Source organism: Myxocyprinus asiaticus, chromosome 20, assembly GCF_019703515.2.
Source record: "Myxocyprinus asiaticus isolate MX2 ecotype Aquarium Trade chromosome 20, UBuf_Myxa_2, whole genome shotgun sequence".
Lineage (NCBI taxonomy): Eukaryota > Metazoa > Chordata > Actinopteri > Cypriniformes > Catostomidae > Myxocyprinus > Myxocyprinus asiaticus.
The window spans coordinates 30,807,547-30,820,415 of record NC_059363.1 but is presented as its reverse complement, the minus strand read 5'-3'; the positions used below and the strand labels follow the sequence as shown (position 1 = coordinate 30,820,415).

The window sequence follows — 12,869 nt, the reverse complement described above, 5'->3', positions numbered from 1 at the left end:
AACAGAAACTATAAGCAAGTGGGACATGACTGATGTTTGAATGGGGTTTGCACCATTCATGACAACATAAACAGCATCAATAGATTTATGCCAGCTTGAATTTCTCACCCACATCATATCAACTGCATGGGGCACGTTCTGGCGGCTGATGGAGTGTCCTTTACAAAAGGTAAACACAAACTCACCAGCTAGTCAACTACTTGTAGCAAGTGGCTCAATTATAGTGACTACGCCACCCCGGGACAACGGGGAAAACAACCCAAATAAGGGCACACAGGTACAATCCACTTAGAAGAGGCAAGAGGCGTGAGTTTCCATACAAAAATAATTGTATTAAAGCTAAAATAGTTGGCCAACAATCATTTAAAACCAGCAATCGACAAAATATGTCCTTGGTCGAATAGAAAACAGAGAGAAACAACACCAAAGAAATTAACAATAATCGTGCAGGGGCTGAGGCTTCCTGTATGAGGAGCGGGCTAGTATAGCAGCACCAGGTACACAAAGACCCCACAAATTAGAATCACACCCACAAAGTTCACTGCAAATAATGACACAGCAATAGTGACACAGCAATAATGACAACCCGTGGTGAAGTAAAGCCCCGTGATGCAGTACGGAACCAGCACCCTTCAGGAAGCACTCAGCTCCTACAAAAAAAGGAAACAGAAGAGTCACAGTTAGAAAGAAAATAAATCAGCTAATTAAACAAGTTTTAATAAACAAAAAATTTAAAATAAAAAAACAAAGTCAATTTACCAAATAATTAAATGTAACAGCACCAAAAAGACACAAATTACAATACACTCAAAATAAGCAAAGAAAAATATGAATCTTACAAAAATGTACACATTAACGAACAAGGAAGAGTACTGTCACAAAAATGTAGGAATCACACAAAACTCAAAACTACTTACGGGTCATAAGGTTGCAAAATGACTGACACCACTTATACCGCATGGCGGTAATTAATACAATTGATGGAGACTGTCCAAAACAGTCAGAATCGAGAGGATGGAGGTTGGTGACAGTAATACAAAACAAATCTTACACAAACACATAAACAAAAAGAAATAATACCAATACAACCCCCCATCCCCCCAAAAAAACTCAAGCCCACTTGGGCATTAGATGAGGACGTGACTGGACCCCAAAAGCAGCAGTGTTGCTCAAAGAGCGAGGGGTGGGCAGAGAGCAGTGTTAAGTTGATTGCTCTCACTCAGCCTGCACCGGTGATCTGATGACGTAACACTCACGACGGTATAGACAGAAATCATACAATAGCTTCTTTAGTGGCTATAACAGCAACAGCTGGTGCTCCGACCTGGGTACGTTAAACTGCAATGCCTCTCAGATGGGAGCCCTGAAGGCACACCGCACTGAAAATCATAGCTAAGAGTAAGCAGCACACCACACGCAGTATGTCTGGGTAGCCCAATGACACACTCCTTAGTCCGTAGCTACAAAAGGAAGGAGCGGGCTTTCGACCATGACGCACTCCAGAAGGCATAAACAACAGGCTTATATACTGTAGCGGGGAGATAGCTCATTGGTCACGCATTTAATGAATGATTTTAGACATGTAACAAACCTCACTACATACTGTTGTGGTGAAGTATTTGTTTACTTTTGTTTACAAGTAAAAAAAGAGTAGTTGTGCAAGCCCTGTGACATACTGTCTTTTGCATGAAACCCAAAATTCTGCAGTACTTTTTATTCACTTTCACTTTTAGAATCACATGCATCAAAACAAAGCATAGGATTAAGTGAAATAATGAGATAAGTATGTGAGCAATTTGAGAACATTAAAAAGCATTACTTAAACATTGTGGGGGAATGAGTAAATGATGCATTTCATTTTCCACAGAAACATTTCAGCTACTGCCTTGAGCACACACACAGAGGGGAACACAGGTTTTGCCAGCCCTGGATTAAGAACAATAGAGAATGGGAGTGTAAAAGAGAGAGAAATGCATGACAAATTGTATTTTGCCTGGTCTTCACAACATCCAGAGGGTGCATCAAGCAAATCTCCACGAGACCAATGGAAGACAAAAACCATAAGTAATTACATATCTGTTACAGTGCTCTGTTAAAACTCAAGTAAATCAGTCACTGAAATGAGACATGAGTACAACTAATCTCTTGTAATTCACTCACAGGCCATTAAGCTGTCATTACCAAATGCCAAGCTTTCTTTCTTTCTCTTTCACTCTCTCTTGTCATATTTCACTGAGCTGTTGAAGTATTATTTTGGTTTAATTTGATTCAAATCTGGTATTAAACTTCTTCATTCAGACCATTTAAGCCTTATGGCATTGCGTAGTGACTTTAGCTGCATACTCATTCCAAATACAGCTTAATTTCCTCAAAACACAACGCTTGAAAGAACTGCAGGATCCTGCCAAGCGCAAAGTCTCCCGAGACTGAAATGTGCAGCCTAATCCACAAATATTTCACCAAGTTAGAATTGAGACATATTATACACCATGATCCATACATTTTGTATATACAAATAAAAAGTCACAGATGTCTGCAAACCACGTGTGTGCGTGATTGCATTCGCTGTCGGTCTGGGTGCGATGTATGTGCGTCTTTCTTCGGTAGACGGAGGGTTTTCCCCTCAAAAATTCCTATGTAACAGCCCCCCGAACTCGCATCCAACAGGAGCTGCTTGGCCAGCCGCCACCTTCGTCACTCTGATCTTGTTTTTGCCTCCTTGCCACTCCACTGCAACTGACAAGTGTGCGGTAAGGGGTCTGGCAACAAAATGGCCTCCATGCAGAGATGTGGGACCTTGCGCTCACCTGGCCTGCAAATCATTACCATCATCCATTTCATTCTGTTCCAATGTGCTGATGGACTTAAAATCCCAACGTATTTTTGAATCCTATTTTATCTGGACCAGCCCAAAGAGGCTGCTGTAATGGCCCTTCTAATTCCAGGATTCTGGTTCATATACATTCAGGCCATAACGGGGGGGTGGGGGGGGGGGGGGGTTGAGTGGTGTTTAACATGCTGAATAATGGTGATTTCACACTACAAAACACAGCAAATACTTTGGCTCTGTCGTTAACATGCTGATCAGGTTCCATTTGGTGGAGGCAGTGAATAACCGTTGAAACCGTATCTGTGTTGGGCCACGAAATATGTAAATAGTTAACAGCAAGAATCAGTGTCTGTTTTGCGCTAAACAGTACGTGACAGGAAGGCGTAGACAACGTTTTTGTTTAAGGTATGCTCAGAGGTAGCTGTAAACACACTGATATGACACTTCAAACACAGAGGTGTTAGATAAGTGAGATGAGTGTAATCCGTCTAAATGAGACTGTAGCCGAGGCATTTTTGCACAATTATACGTCTGCGAAGAGATTCTCAGCTCCATTTTGCTATTTAATTTAATGGCTTCCTTTACAGATTCCTCTATGTGTACACAGCTGCTGAGAAATACAGTCCTATTCTAATTTCCACCATTAAATGTACTGTCCATAAACAAGACATCGCCTCCTTGGGGATTTTCCAGGAAAGTAATTATCATGAGAAATACCAAAGAGGATTTACAGTCCACCATTGTGACTTAATCTAGGCATTGCTACACTGGCAGATTATTGGGTAACTTTCATAATGCAAAAGATACATAGTTGTTAAAAGAATGTGAGTCTTTTAAACAGAGGATGTAATACATTCATAAATTCTTCACTGCTAATTCTACATTTTCAAGCAGTATCTTTGTCTTTTTTCCCCATTAAAAATCAAAACAGTCTTAAAACACACACACACACACACACACACACACACACACACACACACACACACACACACACACACACACAAAACATTTGCCAATGTGTAAGAAAAATACATTTGCTTACCTTTGAATTAAAGGTGCTGTAAGCAATGTTTTCATGGAAAAGTATGCCAAAAATGTTTCCTACTCCCTTAAAGATTATTAATGAAATAAGTGTCCTGAGATATTTTGTAATTTAGATTTTGTAAACAGTATAGGTGTAACGGTACACAGTAGTCACGGTTTGGTACGTACCTCGGTTTTGGGGTCACGTTCGATACGAGTTCGGTACAACAGGAAAAAGCAACAAATCCTAAATGCTAGGTTTCTTTTCATTTATTTTGAACAGACAGTAGTGCAAATTACAGTTGTTCCACCTAGTGGCATTTAGGACCCCCTGAGGTATTTGGTACAGTACAGCCTCCTTTATTTATTTATTTATTTATTTATTTATTTATTTTTTATTTAGTTCAATTACAGACAAGTACAATGCAAAAAGTACAAGGCAAATATAAGGCATTGTGGTACAGTTCAGAGTATGTGAAACAGAGAATAACAACAAAAACTAAAACATAAAATGAACATATATGTAAAAAATACTGGGATAAAAAAGTGCTATATAATATTAGGGCAGTTACATGAATTTGAAAAGCTTTAACATTTTTATTGTTTTTATAAGCTTTTTGTTTTGTGATCTCATGTTTGAAAGGGTTTCAAAGTATATTGTGAGATCAGTATTACAAAAGGTAATATATGAGGGTTTCTTTTGAGTTATTTTTGTCTTGTGAATATAAAACTTTGCCAAAATAATTAAAATATTAATAATGTAATTTTGCTTTTCAGAAAAATATGGGTTTTGAAAACAAAGTAAAATAAGGTTCTAAATTAAGAGTTTTGCTTAATTATTTTGTCATATCTATTTTAAAGTCAGTCCAAAAAGAAATAGAAAAAGGGCAATAAAAAAAAATTAATGTTCAATATCTTCAAATGATGTGTTACAAAAAGTACATTTATCACAAACTGTATGACTATATCTACTAATGGCTGCATTTACAGGATAACACCTATGAATAATTTTGTAAATTATTTATTTTACTTTATTAGAAATAACATATTTATATGGTAATGTCCAAATGCTGTGCCAAGATACACAATGACAGCCTCCTTTAGTGTATTAAGCACTAAGCAGTAAACAGAATGCACTCTTGCATAGGCCATATTTTTTTGTAGAGTTGATAAAAAACAAAAGGTATTTGGTCACAATCAGCTACAAAACTGAAAAAGCATCTCTTGTGTTATAAAAGTACAAAATAAATAGAATAATGAAAAATTAAACTTGTTCATTAGGAGAAGCCATTCTTGTTTTGGGTTGGTGCATAGATGGTCTCTTCTTATTCTGCTCTTTTTCCTGTTGTGGCGGTTAGCAAACAGCGTTGCATTACCGCACGCGCCCCCTTCTGGATTGGAGTGTGGATCGCCTGTGACTGACTCAGATGTATTCTTCATCTGACTGCATGCACCAAACCGTGACGTCAGTACCGTGATGGTTCGGGATGAATACTTGTACCGTTACACCCCTAGTAAACAGCAAACAAAAGTGTGCTTTTCACTGGTCAGTCATTTTGCTCGTTCTCATAGCGTTGTCTTTGAAGCGGATCTCAAGATCATTGAGGCTATGATTAATGTTTGTCAGTTGAGGGCGCTATTGTGCCACTGTTGAATTTGACAGACACAGGAAAAAAAAAATACTGCTCTTTTGCTCGGTTTTGGTCTCTAAATTATTTTTGGAGGGCGAGGTTTTGAAATGAGGGGGCATGGCTAATTCAACGGCTCAGTCACGTGAAAGTGTCAGAATGCTAAAATCGCTTACAGCACCTATAAGTTCATTTTTTAACCCTATTGGCAATTCGTTTTTGTTGGTTTGTTTAAGCTTAAACCTCAATAAACTGTGTAAGATTTCTCTGATAAAAGCAACATGATCACACAGGAAGTCAGAATGCTGCTTTTGAAAGTTCGGCCCCATTATGCCGAATTACCGACAACCATTATCACCCATTTTTATATCAGTTTAAGCGAGTTTGCCTTCTCCTGTGGTGAGACAGAAGGAGAACTCAAGTGTGAGACTCAAACACTCCCCTGTCTGCCATGGTCAGTTAAACAGATAGTTCCGCCCCAAACTCACGCTATTGGTAGAGCTTCTGGTTTACGCTATTGGTATAATCTTACGTTATTCTGCTTCTTAAGTAAATGTATCTTATTTTAAGGATATTTATATATTTTTCACTGGAAAACAAGACAAAAATACTGCTTAAGAAAATATTTTTTTGCAGTGTTGCAGTAGGATAGGGTGAAGTGCATATCCTACTGATATCAGCTGGTGGGAAGCTACATCGGTAAGGGGAAAATGAGGAAAAAGTGGGCAAAATGTCACCCAAGGAAATATTACGCAGTAACGTTTATCATTAATTAATCTGGCTGCCAAGACATCACAGGGGAAAATAATGTTACACATTCGGGAGACACATGTTTTCCATTTCAGTGCTCTATCCATCCAGAGGAAATAAAAGAGAAGGAGGCCTGAGAGAGCCATCTCAGCACATAGACAGCTGGAAGAATATACCCATCTATAGGCCTACTAAATTCATTCAATAATAGAGTTGCTTAGGTGGTGTGGTAAAACTATGTTAAGGGATATTTCCTTTGCATCTGCCATTTCACTTGATAAAGAGGTGAAAAATGAATAATTTTCTTTACCATGACTTCATTATCCTCAGTTCAAAGATTAAAGATAAAAACATGCATTCTTGAAAGCTTACTGTGATTTCACCAAGTCTGAAAAACAATCTTACTGTATCAACCTATCATTTCCACTGATTTTAGGGGTAGGTTATCAGGGCTGGGGAGTAACGGAATACATGTAACGGGAATACGTATTTAAAATACAAAATATAAGTAACTGTATTCCACTACAGTTACAATTAAATCATTAGTAATTAGAATACAGTTACATTCAAAAAGTATTTTGATTACTGAAGAGATTACTTTGCATTTTATTGTCATTTGTTTCATTTAATATTTAGTCCTTTCAGATGGAAAACATTTATACATATAAATGATGCAATCCAAAGTGCATTTGAACAGCGGTGAAACACTTTCTTATGATGTGTTTCATTCATACGAGCAGACAGAGAAGTAAGTTTGAAGTAAGTTTGGAGCAGAAGAAATAGAAATAAACCTTGAGTAAATTGTCAGCTTTACGCTAAGCTAAAATACTATTTCTAGCCATTTTACATGCACATGTTACCAGGCATGATTTTTATCAAGAAAATTCACATTGGATCATAATTCCTTTTTTTCTAGTAAGACCTTTGATATTAGGGCAAACATTTTATTCTTGATAATAATTTTTGTATTGTTTTCCTGTAAAAATATCTAAAAATCCTTAAAACAAGATCAACTTGTTTTAGAAACAACACTGCACAAGATATTTAGGTTTTTCAGAGAATGTATTGTTAACGTGTATTTTGTCTTACTGTACTGTCAGTTTTTATAGTCAAAACAAGTGAAAAAATCTACCAGTGCTGAAGAAGTAATCCAAAGTATTTAGAATACGTTACTGACCTTGAGTAATCTAATGAAATACATTACAAATTACATTTTACAGCATGTATTCTGTGATCTGTACTGGAATACATTTCAAAAGTAACCCTCCCAACCCTGTAGGTTATACAGTAGTGTAAGGGTTGGGCTTAAGGCTGGGGTTGGGGTTTTGAGCAACATATTATTCAACTTATATTTTCCCTCTGATTTTAAGGGTTGTTTAAGGTTAGAGTTGAAGTTGGAGTTGGAGTTGGAGTTAGTGTGGGGTTTAGGGTTAAGCCCAAACTATACTTCGGTTTTGATGCGAATGCCTAGCGTCTGCATAAAGTCGAACACAAGTCTGTCTAAGCATACTTCATTTGACTGTGCACATATACACAGGCGGTTGACACATGCGCGCTATGACTGCTATGAGATTCTGCACTATTTAGACCATAAATATGTCTTTATATTCCTTCAGACTCAAGTGCTACAGTGGCAGGTATCTCCTGACCTCCTCAACACGGGCTCTTGACGTGCACATCTTGACTGCAAATAATTCCAGGCGCATGTGCATTCTGTGTTCAAAGACGTGCGGTTAGAAAAATCGGGCAGCGAGTGTTCAGTACACGAGCACTCTGCTGATGATGAAATTTGCATCACACATCCTCTGCGCAGACGCTCAGCGTTTGATCAAAGTATCTGTGTAAACCCTGTTGCCACTCAGGACTGAACAGTATATGAGGGGCTCAAAGAGGATCAAAGGTAGGAAGCAGCGAGTTGCTGAGAAAGCCTGTCACTCATTTAAGTCTAATGAACTCCATGTTTGGCAGAATAGAAAAGAACACCCTAGTTAAGCAACAAGACACAAGAGTTGTCGTCTTAAGTGAAAGGGGGGAAATGCACAAACAAGGTGTGAAGGGAAAAGAATAAACCACTGCCATTACTGGCATGTTCCATGTGGATGGATTTAAGTGAGCAAGAAAAAGACAAAGAGAGGGTATGTGGCAAGAGATGGATAAACTGAAAAGGGAAAGATAGGCATTTCCTCCACACCATTACGCAAGTAATTAAAACCCTTCAAGTGGATGCAAGCTGTGCTCTTGAAGTGAGGTGAAGTGAGGCCCTGAGCTTTGGCCATCCTATTTGAGGAAATGACACAATGATGTTGTTGGTGGAGTTATTGTTATATTTATTGGTGGAGATGGGGAACATGATGGGAACAAGATCATATTTGTAAATTGGACAACAATCACACAGCTCTGCTCAGCAAGTTCCTCTGTGATTCTCCCACACTGCAATGTTAAAAAATGTTGTTGAGCAACCTTCCTCAAAAAAATCCCCTGTTTCTTTGATAATAGAATAGAATAAGCCTGCTCACATGGAGGAGGGCATGTGTGCACTATTTGCATGTTTTCCTTGACAGCTGAGGACAAATGACTGCTGGACTTGACCTATATGATGAGCGGGTCAAGATTAAAGACAGTCACCATGCAGATCCGAGGGATACGATTCAATGCCTTATCAGATGTGTTAATCAGGCATAGCAACATGAGTGAGTGATATGTATTGAATTCAGTTGGATGGAAAACATTAGCCCTGTTTTATCAGGCTACTTCCTGATTAAGGGTGAATCAGCCCATTGAGTTCGGACAGTTTATCAGCCCTAATATCAACCTAAAATAACAATGCAAATGCCGACCTTTATACATCATCACAGAATCAGTACAAGCTGTTGGCAACAACAACAGCTAAGTATTCAGTTTGACGACAACCTTATTTAAGAAATGGTGTCACTTGTAATCCATCAAGAAGAGTATAAACCAAGAGTCCGCTGCTCCAAAAAGCTCTGCAGGTTTTTTCCATCGAAATATTCAGTTGCACCCAGGGATTTCTGAGACTGTCAGCACATGCTACTGTTTGATCATGTCTCTCAAGTGGATTGGTGAAAGCATGGAATAATAGAAACTCTCTATGTCTCTCTGAACTACATCTCTATAATATTATCATTAAGCAGAAGTGCAGGGAGAAACTGACCTGCCATCTGGTTGGTGTTTTAAGCTTAGTTCCGCCTCAGTGAGTGACAGATCATTGAGCCCCATTATTTGGCGTGTCTTTTGTCTCTGAATCACAATAGCACTGACAGTTTCTGTCATCTGCGGCTTCTATATCCGCAGCTACATGCAAGAAAACAGCCACACACACCGAAACAAATTGGCAAGGAGAGGCAAACGCCCTCAAGACGTACGCACTCGATGTCGCAAAACCTCACTCTGCAGCAAAGAAACCAAACATCTTTTGTGAGTTTAGCAATCGGGACATCATCTATTTTGACAAGATGCATGTGCATTGTTTTGAATATTTAACATACATAGAAATTTTGGCATACATTTCTCCTGAATGCAGGAGAGGGAAGATTATATAGAAAGTCACTCAAGCCAGTTGAGCAGAATTGAACACTGATTACACTGTGAATTTGGGGACAGTAGGTCGAAAGTTTTGCTGCTGAAATCGGTCTGTGCTCACCAATCTAATCACTGCCTTCAGTGGCCAAAGCTGGAAGTGCTGTTGAACATATGGGCACTTTGAGCTTCGATTTCCAGATGAAATGTTTACAGAATGGTGCCAAAATGAGCTATATTTTTAGTTATAAATGATGAAATATAATGAAAAAGAATGCATATTTTATCAGCTGTATCCCCTAATACAATCCCCAAACCTAAACCTAACCGCCAGTGAAGTAAAAATAAAATTTTTGAGTGAGAATACAACCTCTGAAACGTGCTCACCATTTTTTTGTGTGTACTCGATTACTACCTGGTTCCCACAGAACCTGAGTCTCGGAGGTTGGTTGTGTAATGCACAATAAGTGTGATTCTAGTGTGATCATGCTGAATTACAGTAGAAAAAAAAAAAAACAGATTGCAAATGTGTGAGAAATAGCACACAGGTTTGCTGTATCTACATTGTGGTAGCATTGTACTACGTGTTGCCTCAAGCATTGATCCTTTGTTGGGAAACCAGGTAATGTGCTTCCACAAGGTTAAGAGTAAGATAAGGACAGTCGATACACATCTGAGAAGATACCACATGGACTCCAGAGACTAGGCAACTGTTCGGTTTGCATTCATGATAGTCTGATATCTTCCCTGATAGAAGTCCATACATCAACACAGTTGAGATCACTATCTGCAGTTGGTCTTGGCTCGGGCAAGTACCTGACTCTTGCTCCCACGCAAAAGTGAGAAAAGAAAATAGCGTAGTGACAGTAAATGATTGCTCAACATGCACAGGTGTCATCAATCATACTGAGACAGACACAGAATGAGCAGATTTCCTAAAAGCCTCTGAGAAAGGTTTAGAGGAGACGTTAAGAGAGGGGAGGGAAGTTCAGGGAGGGGAGGGAGCCAGCTGCGGTATACCGAGGCTTACTACCATTATCAGTGTTACTAGACTAACACAGCTGCTGGCATTGCCTCAGCAGCCATCCAGCTACTTGGGTTGAAGTCACACTTGAGTTACTTCAGACCATGCAGAAAATGTCCTTGGCCCAGTCTACTTAGAGTGAGTGAGATAACAACCACAATATCTTGTATTGGACATTTACATATCTAAGTAATTGAGGAAAGTGCTAATTGCTTCCTTCTTGTTGTCACATTGTCAGTGTGAATGGCTTGGCAGTACTCACTGGAAATATCACGTTGTCAACCATGCATGAAATAGCAGTGCTGGTTTTGACAGATCGCTACCCATGACACTCTTCAGAAATTATTTTACCAGATAATTTACAAAAACATTTACATACATACAACATGCATCTTTTTGACAACAATTTTATGACACCTTACAAACTGTAGGCTGGACTCTTTCTCCTGAGATGGCTTTTGAGCACTCTTTAGGTGTTATATCCTGAGTCTGTGAACTGGGAGTTGCATATCAGGCATGTCTTGTTACGTCAGTCCAAAGCAGTGCAGTTTGGCTGCTTTCCTAATTCCACCAGTAGCTAATTGAGACCTCCCTTATCATCAGTGACACCTCCACACTAAACTTGAATGAATAAGGCTTCTGAAAACACACAGCAATGCTAAACATACAGGCGGTACAACCGCACTGCACCATTTGTTATCCTGAGTAACAATGAACATCTGACTAGCCATCAGAAGCTTGACACCTAACACTGGCATCAGGTTCCACTGCTGGCCCACAGAGGGGAAACATAGTACAGGAACTAGGTGAAGTGTAAGCAATGCAGATAACATGCTCACTAGAATCTATCTGTATTTCTATACATAGTAGAACCTGTAATTTGATTCTAATCCTATGAAATTATAATAGTTAAATAAAAAAGGGAAATACGTTATATAACACTGCAAAGCAAGTTATATAACATATAGTTTCAGTCCTGGATACTGATTGGTCAATACAGTGTACCAGCTGTTCTAAAATACATGATACAGTGACTGTCATGATGCAACACACCTGTCCACACTTACTGTGTACATTATATCACTTTCTGTGTACACTATATCACTGCAACATGCATAGAGGCCAGGCAAACTCTTAACCTTGGTTTATATATGTCAGGGACTATATTTTCTGAATTTGAATTTGGTCATTTAAGGGATAGCTCACACCAAAATGAAAATTCTGTCATTATTTACATACACTCATATTGTTACAAAATCTATTTTCTTTCTTCTGTGGCACACAAAAGGAGATGTTGGGCAGAATGACACTCTCAGTCACCATTTACATTTATTGTATGAAAAAATAGATTTATAGGAATGATACCTACAATAATTCCTCCAGAGCTATGTTCCCACAAGAAAGTTGCAGTCTACATATGAGCAGCGCCTTGTGGTACCAACACAAAGAGGAACCAAATCACTTTTCTGTACTTTCGGCATCACTGTAACTTGATGGTGGAACAAACTTCCCAATACCATCTGTGAAGCAAACTCCATCTCTGTCTTCAAGAAACAGCTAAAGACACAAATTTTCTGTGAGCACTTAACCCTACACTAAAAAATAACAATATGTAAATACTTGTTTGCACTCTAATCTCTTATCTAAAACTCTAATCTAATGTCTTGGCTAGTACTTTACTAATACAACTGAAACTTTGTATTGCAGCACTTATTATGTTACTGTCTACTTAAGATGAATTGCATTTGTTGTATCCTTCCTCATTTTGTAAGTCACTTTGGATAAAAGCGTCTGCTAAATGAATCAATGTAAATGTAAATGAAAGTGAATGGCAACTGAGGCCATTGTTCCACAAAAGAAAAGAGCCATATGAGCTTGTAACAATGAGAAATTGTGATAGAATTTTCATTATTGGGTGAACTATCCCTTTAATAATGGTTTAAGAAAATTTTAGTATTTAACCATTTTAATAAAGCAATTAGGCGCTCGAGGCCGACTATATAGTGAATAGTCAAACTGAAGAGGTTGCAAGCACTCCACTGCATGTCAAGCCTAACAATGCACTTTAGCTGTTACC

At 38.6% G+C, this 12,869-nt stretch overlaps 1 pseudogene; it reads right to left on the bottom strand.

Moving 5' to 3' along the window:
- LOC127411098 (mitochondrial 2-oxodicarboxylate carrier-like) overlaps window positions 1-12,869 on the bottom strand; it is a 113,229-nt pseudogene that overhangs the window by 61,465 nt on the left and 38,895 nt on the right.